Here is a 5,803-nt window from a genome sequence, read left to right as displayed (position 1 = left end):
ACGATCTTCATCAGATGACACTCCTAGGACATCATGTTACACAATACATGTATTTTATGTTCGATAAAGTTCATATTTATATCTAAAAACAGCATTTTACATTGGCGCATGACGTTCAGAAAATATTTTCCCTCAAATACTGCCGGTGAATAAGCAGTACAATTTACAAAAATACTCGTCATAAACGTTGATAAAATATTAAACTGTCATTCAAAGAATTATAGATGAACATCTCCTTTATGCTAACGCTGTGGAAGATTTCAAAATAACTTTACTGGGAAAGCACACTTTGCAATAATCTGAGTACTGCGCTCAGAAAAATGCACTACGCAATACAGATAGCCGCCATTTTGGAGTCATCTAAAATATTAAACAGCATTAGAAATATTCACTTTCCTTTGATGATCTTCATCAGAAGGCACTTCCAGGCATCCCAGGTCCACAACAAATGTTGTTTTGTTCGATAAACTCCATAATTTATGTCAAAATAGCTCCTTGTTGTTCACGCGTTCAGTTCAGCTACTCCAAATGTAGGAAGCACGCCGAAAATTTCACGACGGAAAGTCAAAAAAAGTTATATTTATGTTTGTACAAACATGTCAAACTTTGTAAAACATCAATCTTTAGGGCCTTTAGAACATGAAAACTCAGTAATATTCCAACCGGACGAAACCAGTGTCTTGAAAAACGTTTTGGAACAGAGCTACCTCTCGCGTGAATGCGCGCCAATGAACTGATGTCCTTCCCTGGGTCACCAACTTCCCAGCCTTCTTGTTCGGTCTCTGTTCATCATAGACGCCTCAAACAACTTTCTAAAGACTGTTGACATCTAGTGGAAGCCTTAGGAAGTGCACAATGATTACTGAGTCACTGAGTGTTTGATAGGAAATGACTTGAAAAGAGTCCATCCATCAGATTTCCACTTCCTGGTAGGATTTTTCGTCAGGTTTTTGCCTGCCATATGAGTTCTGTTAAACTCACAGACATAATTCAAACAGTTTTAGAAACTTCAGAGTGCTTTCTATCCAAATCTACTAATAATATGCATATCCTAGCTTCTGAGTTTGAGTAGGAGGCAGTTTAATATGGGCATGTATTTCATCCGAACGTGAAAATACTGCCCCCTACCAATATGAGGATATCAACATAATTTCCCCCCCTCATGATGCCATCTATTTTGTGAAGTGCACCAGTCCCTCCTGCAGCCAAGCACTCCCACAACATGATGCTGCCACCCCTGTGCTTCAAGTTTGGGATGGTGTTCTTCGGCTTGCAAGCCTCCCCCTTTTTCCTCCAAACATAACGATGGTCATTATGGCCAAACAGTTCTATTTTTGTTTCATCAGACCAGAGGACATTTCTCCAAAAAGTGCAATCCTTGTCCCCATGTGCTATTGCAAACTGTAGTCTGGCAGAACAAGATCCGGATCCTTAGCATTGAGAAAGAGGTTTCTGGAGGGGCGAGGGTTTTGAAATAAGACACAGACTGGTGAGGAAACTTCAAACTTATTTCCCTATTCACTTTTCCTATTGTAAACAAGTGAAATAGATCAACGGTGCATGTAAAGGAAGCATACAAGGTAATGTGGATGGAGAAGGAAATGTATTGCTTTACAATGACCATCAGTTTCCATGCATACTAAATGTCTGCACTTTGTGACTTGACCTACATTGCAAACTCCTTGAATATGACCATAGCGCGTGATTTATAGCCTATATGGGGGTAGGTGGTGGGGGTGGGAGATTCTTATGACATTGCCAGCAATAAGATTTGAGTTCTATATATTTTTAAAGACGAGGGCTGTAGCTCCTCCCCAAACTCGCCGTACTCGGTACCGGGTCCAAAACAACCGTTCAGAGTTGAAAAGGTTTTAACGCAAATGAACTCAACTGAAACTAAGTTGTTCAGACTTTCTTAGTTTTCTTGGCTAACAGAAGATTTTGTGATGGCACTTTATGTTACGATATTGTTTGCACTGGTATTCACCTGGTATTCATTTACTAGAACATTATGTGGTATCAATAGGTCCTTTCTGTTACTTACTTTCAACACAATTGGTAACTACGTATCTGGTTGGTACTAAAACGGTAGCTACCAGTTTTAATAAATCCTAAACAGTTTGTAACGATCAGTAATTTAAAGTCAACTTTTTGGTTATTATTATGTAATTACCATTTTACCATATAATTTCCAAGTAAATACCGGGTCATTTCTATGCCATAAAAAAGTTTGAAAACATTTCTGTGACTAGGCTTGACTCTTCAGGTCACAGTTCAACCTGAGCTGGTAACGGAGAGGTGAAGGGGTGAGTGATTTGGGAGGGGTCTTGTGTGGAATGCAGAGCACCCTTTCACCCCTGAGATCAGAGTAAATGGAACTAATCAGAAGAGACCCCCAGAATGCATTGTGGTTGACCTGTGTGAGCTTGGTCTGTATGCTTGTGCTTCAGCCTCCCGAGTGGTGCCCTCAGGCTGTACCACACCATGTGCACTCTCACTCTCTTTGAGAAGCAGTCACTACCTCTCTCAGTCACTACCTCTCTCAATCTCTCATTGATTTGAAGTCTTTTTTTTTAGATGGGGATTGGGGGTGAAGATTCAGGAGATAGCAGAAAAGAGACACACAGTGGGGGCTTTATCCACAGCAAAAATCTCAGAGATGGAATTGGGTGTGAGATTCACTGCAGTATTACTCAGTGCTGTTTCATCCAGAACGGTTCGATCCAAATCTGACTGGTATTTTATACAACATCCCCTCGTCTTGCACCAACATGTATCTAGACGTGAAGATGTGAGCACAACACCACTGTGTTAATTTGATCAAAGATGTGGAAAGATTATTTAAAGACATCATGACAACATTGGTTTATAGAGCAGAGCCATTTTCTGTAGGAACATACCTGACATGATTTCTTATTCTACATGTCAGAGTGGCATATTTGTTCTACACAATATATCCTACCTGAAAGTTTCACAATGTTGTGCCCTGCTGAATGCAGCCCAGTGATGGTTAAGAGGTGTAGGTGAGTGTTTCATGTGGTCCTCCCGGACCTCTCTGCTCTACTGCTATCTCATTTCGTATATGTTATTTTCTGGTCTAGCTAGTTCTGTTTTGCTCCCGAGTTGTGTGCAACTGATCTGCTAAATGCCGTGCTCTACTTTATTCTACTGTGTTCAGTTCTGCTCTATGCAACTTAGGTCTATGCTGAGTTTTGCCCTGCTTCATTCTGTTCTGATTGGTGTTCTACTGTGATGTGGAGCTCCTTTATATTCTGTTCTGGGCAGTTGTGTCTCTGCATTGGAAAGCATTGTGCAGCCTATCAAAATGCATCAGATATTTTATTCTTCACAACTGTTCTTCCCAAAGTAAAACATTTCTAAACTGGTGATAACTCCATATTGTCATTAATTGAGAAATGTATTAATTGATTTGTTTTTACTGGTTTGTTGTGAATGTGAAGCAAGGGTTTTTATGCTTTTGATTCCTCAGCACTGTTTACTGTTTTTGTTTTTAATTCACTATTTTCATTAGCTCCAGTACAGTTGATATATAAAGCATCTAATTCCGGTCCAAACGGAGGTTCACATAATTATGTCTTTGAAGCTTCTGAGCTCTACCCACAATACCACCACCAACATCCAATTGGAAAAACACGAGACAATTTACTCCAGGCAATGTCACTATCCCTTGAGTAATGTTTCAGCACCCTCTAGTGGTTAATTGTCAGATTAGATTAGAGAAGGTTACTGCAGACCAATAACTTTGCAATACATCAAGGCCCTCAATTTAGACTGCTTTCCCTCCCATAAAACGCACACGTAGTCTGTTAAAGCATGGGAACTTCAAGTAAATGTATTGTGAATGGACCAAAAGAGAATAAGCTCAAATTGTATTCCATCACTCTATTTCTATGCTAGTGCCATAGTGTTACACCCAATATATTCATCTCTACCTTTATTTAGCCAATCAACTCTTTAAAAACCAACTGCCAGAATCCAACCATAGTATTTGGTCTGTAATCGATACTGGTAGCTCCTCAAACATGACTGGGTGCTCCTTAAAATAGAAACATTGGCTAACGAGGCTGGCAATATCCCCTGCTTAGACATTATAATGGGGTAAGAAGAACTGTCAAGACTAACAATGCACTACAACTGCATTCTTAGCAGTATTCCTTTCAGCTCTACTTAGTGATGGCAATATATTAGTTTTTAGTTATTTAGTTTCCTAGTTATTGCTGACTCATGAGTGGCTCACCTGTAGCATTTTACTTCATGTTATTACAGTAAACGAGAATCCCTCAATCTGCCATATATTTTTCAGGTTCACATAAATTAAAGTAATACTGCCCATAGCCTTGGGGTTTGTTAGAAGTTTATTGGTCATCCAGAAGTCCTGATTTGATGGGTTTTGACTCTGCATCTCCTTTAGCTGGCACATGTCCCCCACAACACCCCCTGGCTGCCTGTGTGTGTTGCCTGGTTCCACAAACTGCTTTCTTTTTTCTCTCCAGGTCAAGTCCTGTCATCAACCTCGTGTTTTTGCCGCCTACACCGGAGATATCTCAGCACTAAGGAGGTAATGTATGCAACTCTTTTACACACTCTCTTCTTTAACACACATCACCACACACACACACACGCACACACACACACGCACACACACACACACACACACACACACACACATTCACAGAAACACACCAAACATAATGACTGTCCCTCAGTGTGTACAACAGAACTAAAGTCCTGCTGTCCATGATATGCAAATTATATATTTTTTTAATAATGTTAATTTCATGACAATGGAACGATTAGATCTTCATTCATAGTGATACATCATCTCTTGCATCTCTGACTTACTTCTTCTTTCTTTGTCCGTTATCGTCCATCTTGTGACACTGCTGACCTGTTTCTGTATGTCTGCAGATTTGCTCTGTCCTCCATGGACATGGAGCAGAGGGACTATGACTCCAGGATGGCTTTACATGTGGCAGCAGCAGAAGGTACTTCTCACAGCCTCCTTTTCCTGTCACAAACAGGGACAGATTGTGTGTGTGTGTCAGGGTCCTCTGGGAGTGTTTGGCAGACCCCCTCTGTGTCGTAGGGTTAATTTGTTGTCCCTTGGTAACTGCACTGTGTCGTGTTTGACGTCTTTGCTGCAGTGTGTGAGAGAGAAAGTGCGTAGGAGTGTGAGGGTTATTTAAGAAACAAACAGTCATCTGCTCTACTTTCAGGACAGGCAGAGGTGGTGCGTTTCCTCTTGGAGGCGTGCAAAGTGAACCCCTGTTCCCATGGATAGGTATGACCACTTTGTCTGTCTGCCTGTCTGTCTTATCTGTGTGTGTGTTTTGGGTGGGTAGGTAAGTGTGGGTGGATGAGAGACTGTATCATATACTTGAGTGAGAGTCTACAATGCACTCCCACTCAAAAGAACACTTATGGTCGACCATGAGGGATTTATTTGAACTGTACCCTATAGCATTTTCACACCTGAAGAGTCGTGTTAGTTCCCAAAACGAATACCTTTGTAGGCCTGTCCAACCCCAGTCAGTCACAACTGCTCATATCTTTCCAATGGAAGAGGCCTTGCATTTGGCCATCACGGCATGATCACCATTCTCCAGGACTATCAAAACAAGTACAACCCACAAGAGGCCCCCAAGAAGGACAAGGAGACAGCAGAGAACAACCTGGGTGGCCTGCTGTAGTGTAGACATCCAAGCCAGTAGATGGCGCCACGCTGCTTTTGTATCCTCTCTACTAGACTGCTGTTTCTTTGGTGGGATAAACACTTTTTGGA

At 41.2% G+C, this 5,803-nt stretch overlaps 1 long non-coding RNA gene across 1 annotated transcript; it reads left to right on the top strand.

The window, feature by feature from the left end:
* Window positions 1-4,543: 4,543 nt before the first annotated feature.
* On the top strand, window positions 4,544-5,527 carry LOC115189979 (uncharacterized). Its single transcript, XR_003877079.1, has 3 exons — window positions 4,544-4,579; window positions 4,930-5,006; window positions 5,238-5,527. It is a non-coding gene; the product is annotated as an uncharacterized LOC115189979 (long non-coding RNA).
* The last annotated feature ends 276 nt before the right edge of the window (window positions 5,528-5,803 follow it).

This window comes from Salmo trutta, unplaced genomic scaffold, assembly GCF_901001165.1.
Source record: "Salmo trutta unplaced genomic scaffold, fSalTru1.1, whole genome shotgun sequence".
NCBI lineage: Eukaryota > Metazoa > Chordata > Actinopteri > Salmoniformes > Salmonidae > Salmo > Salmo trutta.
The sequence above is the reverse complement of the archived record's forward strand: the minus strand, read 5'-3'. Positions and strand labels throughout refer to the sequence as shown.